At 38.2% G+C, this 14,314-nt stretch overlaps 1 protein-coding gene across 5 annotated transcripts in view; it reads left to right on the top strand.

Moving 5' to 3' along the window:
• Positions 1-14,314, top strand: part of LOC129770833 (four and a half LIM domains protein 2) — a 422,902-nt gene that overhangs the window by 293,676 nt on the left and 114,912 nt on the right. The gene's annotated exons all lie outside the window — the stretch shown is intronic.

Below are 14,314 nucleotides of genomic sequence, written 5' to 3'. Positions count from 1 at the left end.
TTCAATACTAAAATAGAATGTATGAACGATATGTTCCGATGAACAATTGCAAACATAAATATATATAGAAGGTGCATTTGCATATGAAGTAAAATTCTGATTATGCGGGAGCGTAACATGAGCAAATTTATAACACATACGAATTGGGGCTCTTTTGGTATTGTTTTCACATATTCACTTTGGAGAGCCATGACCCCTCTCTTCGTTGGCCGTGGCATTTTGATTGAATGTAATACTTTTCCGTTTACTGCTTTTGAAAGCATAGGCAGCCGTGGCAGTGTTCCGAGCTCTGCAATACACTTTTCTTACCCAATGTTAAAGTTTCTAAAACTTACATTATGGACCCATTAAACGTAAAAAAAAATTGTATTGATATCAACACAATTTTATTCTATTGATTTTCATGACATGAAACGCTATGACTCAGAAATTACATTTTATTGAGTGGTTTCTATAGCAGTTTCGCTGATGTTGTCTGGCATCAGTGTCGAAAAAATAACGATGCTTTCACCAACACAAACAAAACCATTGCCGAAGATTGAAAGATGAAAATTTAACTTTCAGAGCACTTGCTCGAGTTTTCCGACGTTTTTCACTATGCAGTGCGACAGCAGATGAAAATTTAATATCTTGTGAGTAATCGATTAGAGTTTGGTTGATATTATTTGATAGGAAATGTGCGAAAATTATCATTTTCTTCACACTGTTTCGCAAAATTATTGATTTTCTGGCGAGGGGTGAGGGAGGGAGATGAAAGAAATGAGCGCCATTGTGGCAGCCATTTGTGGCTAGCTTCCACCTTCACCTTAACAGTAAACTGATAACGATTATGGGAACTGATAAAACACGAGTGAAATTTAAATATTGATGAATGGTTAAATTCTACGTGTTCACGCTAAGAAAATGTCAAACACAAACGATAATGAGTAGTGCTGTTGGATTTTTTCCTACTAAGTTATAATTCAAATTCATGTGAAATGATAGTGAAACCAAGGAATTACTCTAAAGAAGCAATTGTGATATATATTTTATAGTTATATCATCAGTACATTAAGCATTTCAAGATATTATTACAAATTGTCCGAAATATAATACCGAACGGTATGTTGAATTCAATTGAATTCGGAAATTGTTTCATTCAATCAATAATTCAATCAATACAAACAAATGATTACTAAGCCAACGGTAGTCCCACCTCAACCTTGCGGTTATAACCCAATGATAAAAATGGGTGGGTTATACCTATGATATAACCGCAAGGTTGACGTGGTAAGGTAGTCCCACGTCAACCTTGCTTAGTAATCATTTGTTTGTGTTGATTAAACTTTTGATTGAATGAAACAATTTCCGAATTCAATTTATTTGCTTTGTGAGTAAAAAGACTGAATAAATGCCATGTAAGGTCAATTCATACATTGTGATAGATCATTTTATCCGTTACAAGTAAATTTAATGAAAGTTCTTTTACGTTAGGTATGATTCCTAGGACAAAATATATGAACGGAAGAATTATGGAACGATTATTTTATTTTACATTTCCCTCTGAAATTTGCATCTCTCAAGTGTACGTACTTCTCGAACTGCGAATTTGCTGGATTTGATGAACTTCAGGCACTCAGTTTCGATTTTGACATGTACGTCGAACGCACATTGTTTAATCAATAGGCGTTATCGCAGTAAACGGTTATCAACATTTTGCCTAATCATCAAATGGTATGCGTAGAAATTCAGTGAGTAGAGGATTTGAAGGCATATCCTTCAATGCAATTTTGAATAACGGAGCCAAAGCGTTGTGTTCGTAGCTTTTTGTAATCCGTGTTAGGAGAACGCTTTTTTGAGAGCAAAACAAAACATGCAGAAGTATCCCCGGCTTGCATGAATCAACAACATCAACTTCTAGTTTTTATACTACAGATGCTTTAAACTTGAATGTTCATTCGCCTCTAGTGTCTGCAAGATTTTCCCAGGTTCCTTAGTTTAGAAGACCGTGTTAGGGAAACATATTCTAGACTGTACAAAGGCAAGCGAGTATAAAAGTGCTCGCAGTTTGCATTCTTTTGCAAAACCGATTTCCCCAGACATCTTGACAATTTTCACACACTCCATGGATTTGAAGTCTGTGTTAGGGAAACACATTTCAATCGGAACAAAAATACCCACGACCTGCATGATTTTGCAATGGCAATTTCAACACGCTCCATGGATTTGAAGTCTGTGTTAGGGAAAGACATTTCAGTCTGGACAAAAATACCCCCGATTTGCATTTATTTGCAATGCCAATTTCCCCCAGGTACCTTAGTTTTGGAATCTTTGTTAGGGAACACATTTCGGTGGGAATAAAAGCTCTCCCTACCTTCATGTATTTGCAATGCCGATTACTCCATCGCTGCTTGGTTTTGAAGTCTGTGTTAGGGAACATATTTCGGTGAGAACAAAAGTCCCCCTTCTTCCATGTATTTGCAATGCCGATTTCCCCAAGGCTGCTTGGTTTTGATGGCTGTGTTGGGGAAACCGTTAATCGGACCAATCAAAACTTGGCAGTTAGAGCGTTTAGGTAACGCTTAACATTTTACATTTATCCAATTGTTTATCTAATGAAAAATAACATTTTATTAATTGCGATAGATGCGTAGAAATATTTCCTATCAATTGATGCAAACATCTTTCCGATCCAGTAAGAAAGGTTTGAGTTATAAGCATTCGAAATCTTGCATTATTTCCTGCATGTTCTGTGTTTAGGTTTTCATTTTACCCCCTATATATTCCGGTTAGACGTAGTCCCACGTCAAAAAACTTGCTGAAAATAGCGTTTTCTCATGGATGTGGAAGGCAATTGAATGTAAACACAAATATTGACGTCACGTTGTAGAAAGTAACTATGGTAGCGCATGTTATCACACACATGACGCTCGCAAACTCTACCATCTGCTCCACCTAATACTCCTGCTCATGGGCAGTGTTTGGATTTCGATCAAAATCAAATGATACACAATGTGTCATGCAAGTAAACTCTCACGAACATATAACCAAATATGAGAGGATCATTCAGATACTTGTATGAATGTCACAATCACTTTTGTAACATTTAGTGATTAAACTAAGAGAGGAACGAAGACTGTTGTTTGCATATTCGAGCTGTATCAAACATGGCACACTATTTTCGAAGCCTGCATACAAGTTTGAACCGCATATATCGTCCCTTTTTACTATAGAGAAACCCACTGCACAGACAAGTGCAAAGCAATAAATGATACAAGAAAAATTACGTCATCATTACGTCACCATTTGCGGAGAGCAGCGAATGGGAAAAGAGATAAAACGCAAGAGTTTTTGCTTCTCACTGGAGCGGTGTTGCTAGTAAAACTATGCGGTCTATATGAATATACACATTTCAAGGGATAGCGGCGTTAAAAATGGAAAATATATCTGACTACCCTTCCCTTAGCCTCTATCGAGCTAAATAATCATATAGTTTGCACTCTCTGAGACTTAAAAATCAGGATCTGCTACATTAGCTGAATATGAATCTTTCGCTTTGCGTTGTCCGTACGATCCTGCTGTTTCATGAGGCATGGAGAGGTCGGTATGCATATGTTATGGCGGGTTTACATTAGGGAGATCTATAGCTATAGATGGATTTATTCACGTGAAAATAGGTGTAAACGGGTGAGAATAAATATGATACACATATTCGAGGTATATATAACTTGAATAAATTCAACATATGTAAACGCTGTTGAATTTCTCACTGGTGAGAAATCACTAAAGTTGGATGCAGTTCTACTTCAGGTGAATAAATTCACCGAAGATATGAATATATCCATTATAGAAGTTCACGCTAGTGTAAACGGTTGATGCGATTTCTATAAATCTCATCATATTTCTTCACATGAATATATCCCTAGTCTAAACCCACCCTTAGAGGCAAAGAAGAAAATAAGCTTTCTGCACCGAAAGCGTATATGATAGCTTTGCTTGCATGCTGGTGTGCAATGGAGTACGAGCCGATGCAGAGTTGTCTCGTTCTCTTTTGTGTCGTGATTTGCAGCACATAACAACAATAGAATACCGCTGGGGGAAATGTTTCCTGAAAGATCATATTTGAACGAACGAAAGCGATTTTTTCAATGAGTGGATCATTTGGCAAACACTGCTCATGGGATATAACCCACCCATTTAGATTAGAACCGAAATAGAAACTGTATATAATCGAATCCACCCTGTAGTAACAGAATATTTTGCCATTCAAGATTGAATCAGCACGCAAACCAATATTTATTTACAACTACATTAGGCTATTTGCAATAAATACAATTCGATGTTTATCACCACACGTTTGCGGATAAAAGACAACCAATCAATAGCCATTGAAGGTAAGAGATGTTTCGATTGGATGATTACGAGGAAACTGACGGTTACTCAAACCAATTTTTGACAAACCAGCCAGGACTTACTTCGAGAATTCGTCCAACAAATATTCGCACAGACAGCTGCTCCCACTCATTTGTATCTCTACCCTGCACTGATTCGAGAAACAAACACGTTCAAATTTCCCCCAGTTTTCGTCCCCAAATTTTCCACCCGTATCATAATACGTAATCACGGAGTGAGACCATCGTGTATTTTTGGAGATCTCTATGCCTTTTGCAGCAGCTTATCTTTCAAAAACCGCGATTCAAATCCACGCCGTAACAATCATCAGTCAGCGTCATCGTGATTGCAAACAATTCGCTCGGAATGGGTTGTTTATTTTGTACACCCGCAGTTAATTTAATTCCTTAATTGCAGTCAGGTTGAAAATATACTGCACCATTCCTGACGCCTGAGAGCAAACAAAAAATGGACCCCCATCACACGTCACTGACTAAATCCCGCCGCTTTTGAACATATTCCTTCACCGAGGGGAAATCCTCCGCGCACTAACCCAGCTGAGGATTATCAACATTTGCACACGAGTTTTTTTTTTTTTGTGGTGGCAGTTTTCCGTCCCCTCACTCACAGCAGCTCGTGTAGCACCACACGATTATCGGGTGTTAAGTGAAAAAACAAAATGGGAACGATTTTTCTTCTAAAAATCGCCTTGTTGACAACGGGATGCGATGTTCGTATTTTTCAATCGAAGCTCACATGCGATGCGACGCGGGCAATGGGGGCGGCTCTGGTGGCCGCTTGCTGTCGGAAGAAAAAGTGAAACGCATTTTCCGCTTTTTTAAGTCGCGTCGAGAGCAAAAGTGCATTATTTACCTCTCGGTGTCTGCAAAATGCTTGAAGAGGGACGACGCGTTTCAGGCCATTTCAAGCAGTTTTGCAGCACCTGAGCGGTTCTCGCCACTGTGTGCAGTGGCATCTATGGCTCTCCTGTTTCAAAGCGCAAGATTTGCTGGCAGCTGGCCAATGATTGGGTGGTTTCGCTGTACGCCAGTGACAATTCACTGGTTTTGGTTTTCGAATGTTCCGACCATTCTAAATATAGTTGTCCGTCGGTGGCGGTCGATTTGATGACAGACTGCTGATTGGCTTTCGTCAGTCCCATGCAGTGTGTTTTCCTTTCTTATGCATTAAGTTTAGCGGATTATCGCTAGGAAGAGATGACGCGTAATTAAGTTCCATTTTAAGTTTAGTAAATTATTGAATTCAAGAAAAAAAATGAAATATCGGTGAGGAAGATCCACCTTCAGCAGTAGCATTTTATGTTCCATGTGAACCCTACAGATCAATTATAATTAAAACTTATCAAATAGTTTATTATCGAATCTGGGCATCTAAACCGTGTCCCGATCCAGTCTGTGCCGTGAAACCTTAACATTTTTCTTGAGTTGCCGCTCTATATTCCATAACTGTTCAATATTTTTATTGAACGAAATTGGGGGCAATTGGATAGATTTAAAGGGTGTGTCACATCAAATTGCATCACGGAAAAAACGCTGTAGAAATTCGCCCAGTAGACCGATCCTTTCGAAAATTTTAGACAGTAAAATAAAAACTATTAAACAACTTTTGGCATTTTCTTTTTATTCATACTTCGAGCCCAAGCCCGTATGCTCGCACCTTCCTCTTTACCCCGTCCATAAGGTTCTGTACAACGTCAGGTTGTAGTTTTTTTTTGAACAGAAATCCATTTTCTCTTGAAGTCCGCCTACGATTTGACAACTTTTGGGTTCTTCCGGAGGGCCTGCTTCATTATCGCCCAATATTTCTCTATTGGGCGAAGCTCCGGCGCGTTGGTCGGGTTCATTTGCCCTGGCACGAAGGTGACCCCGTTGGCTTCGTACCACTCCAACACGTCCTTTGAATAGTGGCACGAAGCGAGATCCGGCCAGAAGATGGTCGGGCCCTCGTGCTGCTTCAATAGTGGTAGTAAGCGCTTCTGTGGGCACTCCTTAAGGTAAACCTGCCCGTTTACCGTGCCGGTCATCACGAAGGGGGCGCTCCGCTTTCCGCAAGAGCAGATCGCTTGCCACACCATGTACTTTTTGGCAAACTTGGATAGTTTCTGCTTGCGAATCTCCTCCGGAACGCTGAATTTGTCCTCTGCGGAGAAGAACAACAGGCCCGGCAGCTGACGAAAGTCCGCTTTGACGTAGGTTTCGTCGTCCATTACCAGGCAATGCGGCTTCGTCAGCATTTCGGTGTACAACTTCCGGGCTCGCATCTTCCCCACCATGTTTTGCCTTTCGTCGCGGTTAGGAGCCTTCTGAACCTTGTATGTACGCAGGCCCTCCCGCTGCTTGGTCCGCTGGACGAATGAACTTGACAAATTTAGCTTATTGGCGAAATCCCGGACCGAACTTCTCGGATCACGTCTAAACTGCTTAACTACGCGCTTGTGATCTTTTTCACTGACGGAGCATCCATTTTTGCCGTTCTTCACCTTCCGGTCGATGGTTAGGTTCTCGAAGTATCGTTTTAGTACTCTGCTGACCGTGGATTGGACGATTCCCAGCATCTTACCGATGTCCCGATGTGACAACTCCGGATTCTCGAAATGAGTGCGCAGGATTAATTCACGACGCTCTTTTTCGTTCGTAGGCACTTCTGTAGGCACTCCTTAAGGCAAACCTGCCCGTTTCCCGTGCCGGTCATCACTAAGGGGGCGCTCCGCTTTTCGCAAGAGCAGATCGCTTGCCACACCATGTACTTTATGGCAAACTTGGATAGTTTCTGTTTGCGAATCTCCTCCGGAACGCTGAATTTGTCCTCTGCGGAGAAGAACAACAGGCCCGGCAGCTGACGAAAGTCCGTTTTGACGTAGGTTTCGTCGTCCATTACCAGGCAATGCGGCTTCGTCAGCATTTCGGTGTACAACTTCCGGGCTCGCATCTTCCCTACCATGTTTTGCCTTTCGTCGCCGTTAGGAGCCTTCTGAACCTTGTATGTACGCAGGCCCTCCCGCTGCTTGATCCGCTGGACGAATGAACTTGACAAATTCAGCTTATTGGCGACATCCCGGACCGAACTTCTCGGATCACGTCTAAACTACTTAACTACGCGCTTGTGATCTTTTTCACTGACGGAGCATCCATTTTTGCCGTTCTTCACCTTCCGGTCGATGGTTAGGTTCTCGAAGTATCGTTTTAGTACTCTGCTGACCGTGGATTGGACGATTCACAGCATCTTACCGATGTCCCGATGTGACAACTCCGGATTCTCGAAATGAGTGCGCAAGATTAATTCACGACGCTCTTTTTCGTTCGACGACATTTTTCCAAATTTACGAAAAATTGACAGTGAAGCATGGCCGACGTGATCTATACACTCTTATCTGATTATAAGCGAAAGCTGAAGATATAATTCCTAAAAATTAAATTTCTACAGCGTTTTTTCCGTGATGCAATTTGATGTGACACACCCTTTAGATTCATGTCGATAGAAACCACCCCACTGAACTACCCCTGACCTCCTGACTGTAGTGACAACTCGCCAAAGCAGGCCATTACTTCACTGGTCCTTTGTGTACTTTCGAGAAAGGCAGCACATGTTTACTGAAGCACTCTTCTTTGTAGAACTTCGAGTCCATCGTCTTGTATGTGCGCAGGTGCAAATACTTGCCAAATCATGAACTTCCAAGCAAATTTATCCATGAATACAATCTCAAATCTGGACATCTCCTTGTGCGGTGGCTAAGTAATATTTTTAGCCTGAAAGTTATCCGAAATTCATTCTCATGTATGTTTTATCATCAATGAGCAAGCATCCACATCCGAACCTGATTACCCCCAGGTTTTAGTCACTAGACTCCGCTTCAGCGAGTCGTTTGGTCCAGTAAGAACAATATCGTGCTCGAAGAACGGTACTACTAGTGGCACCGTATTTCATCATCACTGATTCTATAGTCATGACGTTCAAAGAGAAATCCTTTTGAGCATGCAATTTCAGATGAATTACTTGATCAAGATACAAAAACAATATGGCGCAATAGTATTTAATAAGGTATCGCCATCATCCACTCTCCAATGTTACAAAAATGATTCATGAACAAATAAAAATGAGTGCCGTATGACTTAGAGCCGAGAGATGTTAAACGATGTCCACTTGCTTGTAAACTTCTGCTAGAAAATCTGAGTCGGGGATTGTTAAGGGATTCCTGAATCATATTGTAAATGATGAAATGGACAAACACTGAGAATCATGGTAAACACCCTATTAAGTTAACGTCCGAATAGAGCTTTAACGGCTCCATGGTTCTGTATTCAATGTGACTCACACGATGAAGGTGTGATAGTGCGCGACCTCATGTTGTAAAAGAGCTCAGTGCTAAATGATTTTTTTTACTATTTCCTTTTACTTTAGCCAGAGTCATTTTCGATTAATTCATCTTAGCTCATCGGGGTTAGGTAAAATCGATATATCCTCTACGTATACCGAAACTTCATTCATTTATGCTGTATTTTCCTTTCAATTTTGAATGCAGAATCTAAATTGATGATTGCGACTGCTTGAGCTTCATTTATTTTCATCGTTAACATGCTTTCTAATGCACGCGAAAGGATGCTTACAGTGATTTAATTGAAGGATTCGAACGTCTCATTTCTGCTAAATGAAGACCACCAAAAATCATCTGACAACGTCTGGCATTGATCGATCAGCAGAGGCTGGTAGTGGCCACCATCTTGGATTTGCATTTTTCATAAATAACTGTGTTCTACTAGTCAAGCCCTTCCGTTTGATACTCATATCAGCTATTCAATATAGAATTATTATCCAAATTATTCAAATTTTCCGAAAATCAAAACTAAAATACTCCGGATAATCGAGTCTAAGATTCCGGATAATCGAATCCCGGATAATCGAGTCTCCAGATAATCGAGTCCGACCTGTATTACTTTTGATGCTTTTTTTCGTCGAATATATTTATTTTCTATTCCATCAAAATAAAGTAGACAAAAAATTTGCTTCCATTTTGATCAATTCATCTATATTTATTCTTCACTAGCTGACCCGGCAAACTTCGTCCCGCCCAAAATTTATTTTTTGTTATCAATACCTCCGAACACTCACGTTTTCTTACTTACGATCATGGGTCCAATCGCAGAACTGTTCATTGATTCATCTTCTAACTGACCCTTTACCATTTACTTTTAATATAATTTTCCTAAGACTTCTACCAAAACTCGTCATTATAATATCAGATTATTTTCAGACACAATTCGCGTTCAGAATTTTTCAATCACTTGCAAATAACGTGTTTCTCCGTTACATGGAGTGAATGTTTGATACAGAAAATGTGATAAAATGAAGATAGCCCTAAATCGAATAACTCCTTCTTCGGGTTTTGCTCTTATCAACACATTCGGCGATCCATTTTTATTTATATAGATAGAAGAAGATATAGGAGTGCGTTTTATCACTTTAAAATCCATTTCCACTTTCGAACAAAAATCAATTTTATTGGCACAAACATCAAATGGACTAACAACGCTTATCACTATGTAATTATAGGAGGTTTCCGAAAATTTTCAATTGTCATGTTTGGTTGAAATATGTGTAACATTTTTATGAGACCCTCTCTCCATTCCAGAGGAGGGAGGGGTGTCATACCATCATAGAACCATTCTCGAACCCAAAAACCCTCAAATCCCAAATTTGGTTCCGTTTTCTTGATTGATTCTCGAGTTATGCGAGTGTCAAACCACTATAGAAACATTTATTGCCCCTTATATTATTATAATTCATTGATCCTCGCGTTCTGCAGAATCCCCCCTTGTTTGATTAATTCTCGAGTTATGCTGAAATTTGTATTTGTGTTTCATTAGTATTTCATTAGTATGTTGTGCATAAGCTTCACACTTGAGAATCGTAGTCATTTGTTGGGCATTAATTTGTTTAATTATGTAAAAAAAAGTTTGACCACTGTTGTTTTATTTGTTGTATTGAGTTTTGATTTTATACATGCAATGCATAGAATGACTGTACTTAATGGGTTGAAAAGTCCCGGGATTTTCAACAAATGACGCCTCTAAAATGAATAAGATTCATTTCGATAGGTTCATCTGTCAATAACTTACGTGTGGAGTTTCATGACATTTCGTTTATTTGTTCAAAAACTACAGTTGTTTAGGTGTCACTACCTGAGCATTCGTATAGAAAACGGAAAAAGAGGAATATCGTATTTTGATCGAACATTGTTTTTTGATGGGACAATCTTCCGAACAATCAATACAATCTTCCGAACAATCAATACGAAATGTTATTCCACTCATGGGCCAATGAGTGAATATTAGTGATTACGGGAAATTGAAACACTCGATGTTTCTTTGAAGTTTCCTTTTGGAATGACACACAAAGTGAAATCAAAATATAGTAACATTATTAAGATATATAGAAGAAATATCAGCGGATCGCGGTCGAGTAGCTGGTAGCCAGTGTCCAGAATCGTGCCAAATGCAAAGAGTTGTGTTTTGTGTCATCTGTCAACGAAAATGTTATATCAGAAATCGGTTGGTGTATTCGCAGATCCGCATCCGATCCCAAATTATGCTACCACAATATCTGGCTCTAAAATCTGGGTCTGTTTTATTTTTTTTATGTTTTTGATTGAACTCGAAATCTAAAATCTGAAATCTTGTACGAGATTCACTAGATTATCTACAGTCTCCAATTTCTTTTCCTAAAACTTTCTTAAACTGTGTATAATCGTGTCTAAAATTGAATTTAATCGAATCATACATGATCGAGTCCCATCTGTATTTGTAATCTAGAATGAGTAAGTCTGTTAAGTCTAATCTAGATTCTAAAATCTGGATCTCGAATTTGAATTCTGAAGTACAGGTCGGACTCGATCCTCCGAATAATCGAGTCAAAACAATTTTTTTTATTTGTTTTTTTGCATGTATTTTTCGTTTTATGAAAATAAAAAAAAGAATTTGATTTTATCCCCTTGAAGTCAGAAAACATCTTTCTCACATGAAAAAAAATAATTTATCCAGATTCTCTTAGAAGGTGATAGACGATCATATTTGATTAAAAAAATCCTCCTACGCGTATGTTCGAATTTCAACAATGACAGAGTTACAGAACTTTATTTTTATTTCGGACTGTGTTGCTTCAAGCTGGCTCTACATCCAAAAGTACGCTACGGATGACGATTCTGATGCTTTCGTTTGAAAGATGAGAAAATTTACTACAGGATATAGTAGTGGAACAACTAAATTAGTGAATTTTAATAACATTTTGGAAGTGAAACACTTAAAAGTTAATAATTTTTAATGTGTTATTATTAATTTTATCCTAAAAATTTATATTAAACTAGATGAAGTTGTGGAGCGGTTACCACAATTTGTTCTTTGACGCACAACTTCTATCTTTCTTAATTTGGCTGCAATATCGATATAAACAATTCCTGGTGAAAATTCAAGCAAAATCTTCAAAATTTTTTCCCCACTGTACATGTAATAGCAACTTGAACTTCACCTTAACGTTGAAAGGTTACATTTCTTCATGAAATAAGCCATATTTGAAATATAAAAAAATATGTTTTTTCAAACTGAATATAATCGAGTCCAAAATTGTATATAATCGAATCACATATAATCGAGTCTGTATATAATCGAGTCCGACCTGTACTGTATTCTATTAGTCAAAGCATTTCATTTGATACCAATATTGAGGGGATTGCAAAAAAATACATAGTCGACCATTTTGTGGCGGCGACGTTTTCGAATTTATGTTGTTCATAGTGTAGTGTATTCTCCAAATCTAGCCATTCAGCCATTTTTTGCGGCGGCCAAATTGAATTTTTTAGGATCATGGAATACTCAGTTTTATAATGACAGTAGAATTTAATGTATGTTCCAAATTTCAGAACAATCATTCAACAGGAACGGGGTCAATTTTCTATTAATGTGGGACAACCCAACAAACATTCAAACGTACATAGAAACAGGTCAAGCTGAATGAAACCATTCAAAAAGTAATTAGTTGTTTGGGGACTGCGGCCATCTTGAAATTGGATTTTTCACTATCTGCTATGTTCTACTAGTCGAGAACTTTCTTTTGATACATTTTTTGGCATTTTTCATAAATATCTGTGTTCTACTAGTCAAGCCTTTTCTTTTGATACCCATATTGATAGGGCTGTGAAAAAAATATATATGGCGCCATTTTGTGGTGGTGGCCATTTTGAATTTGAATTTTTCATAAATAACTGTATTCTACTAGTCAAGCCCTTTCGTGTGATACCCATATTAATGGGGTTGTGAAATATATATGGCTCCATCTTGCGGTGGCGGCCATTTTGGATTTGCATTTTTCATAATTAACTGTGTTCTACTAGTCAAGCCCTTTCGATTGATACTCATATTGATGGAGTTCTGAGAAAATATGCAATCCGCCATTTTGTAGTGGCCGCCATCTTGGACTTGCATTTTTCATAAATAACTGCATTCTACTAATCAAGCCCTTTCTTTTGATACCCGTATTAGCTATTCAATATAGAATTATTATACAAATTATTCAAAATTTCCGAAAATCAAAAATAAAATACTCCGGATAATCGAGTCTAAAATTCCGGATAATCGAATCCCGGATAATCGAGTCTCCGGTTAATCGAGTCCGACCTGTATCCGGAATATGTAATTTGAAATACTAAGTCTGAATCTGATGTTCAAATCTAAGATGAAATTTAGAACAGAGTATGAATTTATATCTCAGATTAGGAATCAGGAATCTTGCATCAGACATTTTTAATCGAAAATCAGGAATCGGTTTTTTTGGAATCCCTATCCTAGAATCTATAATTATAACTAAAAACTGAATCTGATTCATTTGATCCGCCTGATTCATCTGATTCATCTGATTTGCCTAATTCTATGTAAATTCTCGCGATTGGCATGTTCTGGGCATGTTTCTAATAAAACAAAGTTCGGAGAAAATGTAAATCTTGAAATTTTACACAAAAATGTTACAAGTAAAACATTAGTAGAATCTGTTCAAAGAAACCATGAAAAACTCAGATCACAGATCACAATTACAATATAAGGAAATATTTTAAAAAAATGGATAATTGATTTTCGGGTGTTTCATGAAATGGTACTACTTACTAGTCGAATTTATGACTATTTTCTTTCTATACAATGAATATCTTCTATAGCCGAGACCGGCATTGATATTTTGCAGATGCTTGCGATGCGGGCTGAATGAGAAGCATAGCAAGGCTAAACGTGTTAATTATTTTGGTGATACATGCGAAAACCAGTACTGCATTTTAGGGACTGTTTCGAAACATATCACACGAAGGGGAATTATAGCATATATTTTTATATGAAAACAACACAACATTGTTTAGTACATATTTATCTGAAGTAAATAAAAAAATAAACAAATCTTATTCATCAAAGTTTACATCACTACTATTTCAAGGGAAAATTATTCCGACCAGTACGACACCCATGTCCAAATTTATTACCTCCGCAAAAGGTTAATGTTGACACCTGAAATCTGAATTCTGGGATTTGTATCGAAACATTTAGAATCCGCATCCAAATCTGCTACATGTGTCTGAAGATCAGAATCTCTTATCTTCCATCTTAAATGTTGTATAAGCAGTCTGAATCACACGCTGGGATCTGAGATTGAATTATGATACTCTGGAATTTTAAATCTGAAATTTGAATTCTGATTCAGGGATCTGGATCGCAATCTGTAAACTGAGACTGAAATACGGAGTGTAGTGACGATATTCTCCGTGCAACCATAAACCTGGAACTAACCAACGTCTGCAGAAGTTCACATCATTTCCTCCCACAGTTTTCGTTAACGACAGATTGCAGCTGAGGATGCGTTTATATCACCGTGAATAATGGCGCAATAGGCAAGA

Source organism: Toxorhynchites rutilus, chromosome 2 (genome assembly GCF_029784135.1).
Source record: "Toxorhynchites rutilus septentrionalis strain SRP chromosome 2, ASM2978413v1, whole genome shotgun sequence".
Taxonomy (NCBI): domain Eukaryota; kingdom Metazoa; phylum Arthropoda; class Insecta; order Diptera; family Culicidae; genus Toxorhynchites; species Toxorhynchites rutilus.
This window is presented reverse-complemented; position numbering and strand designations above follow the sequence as displayed.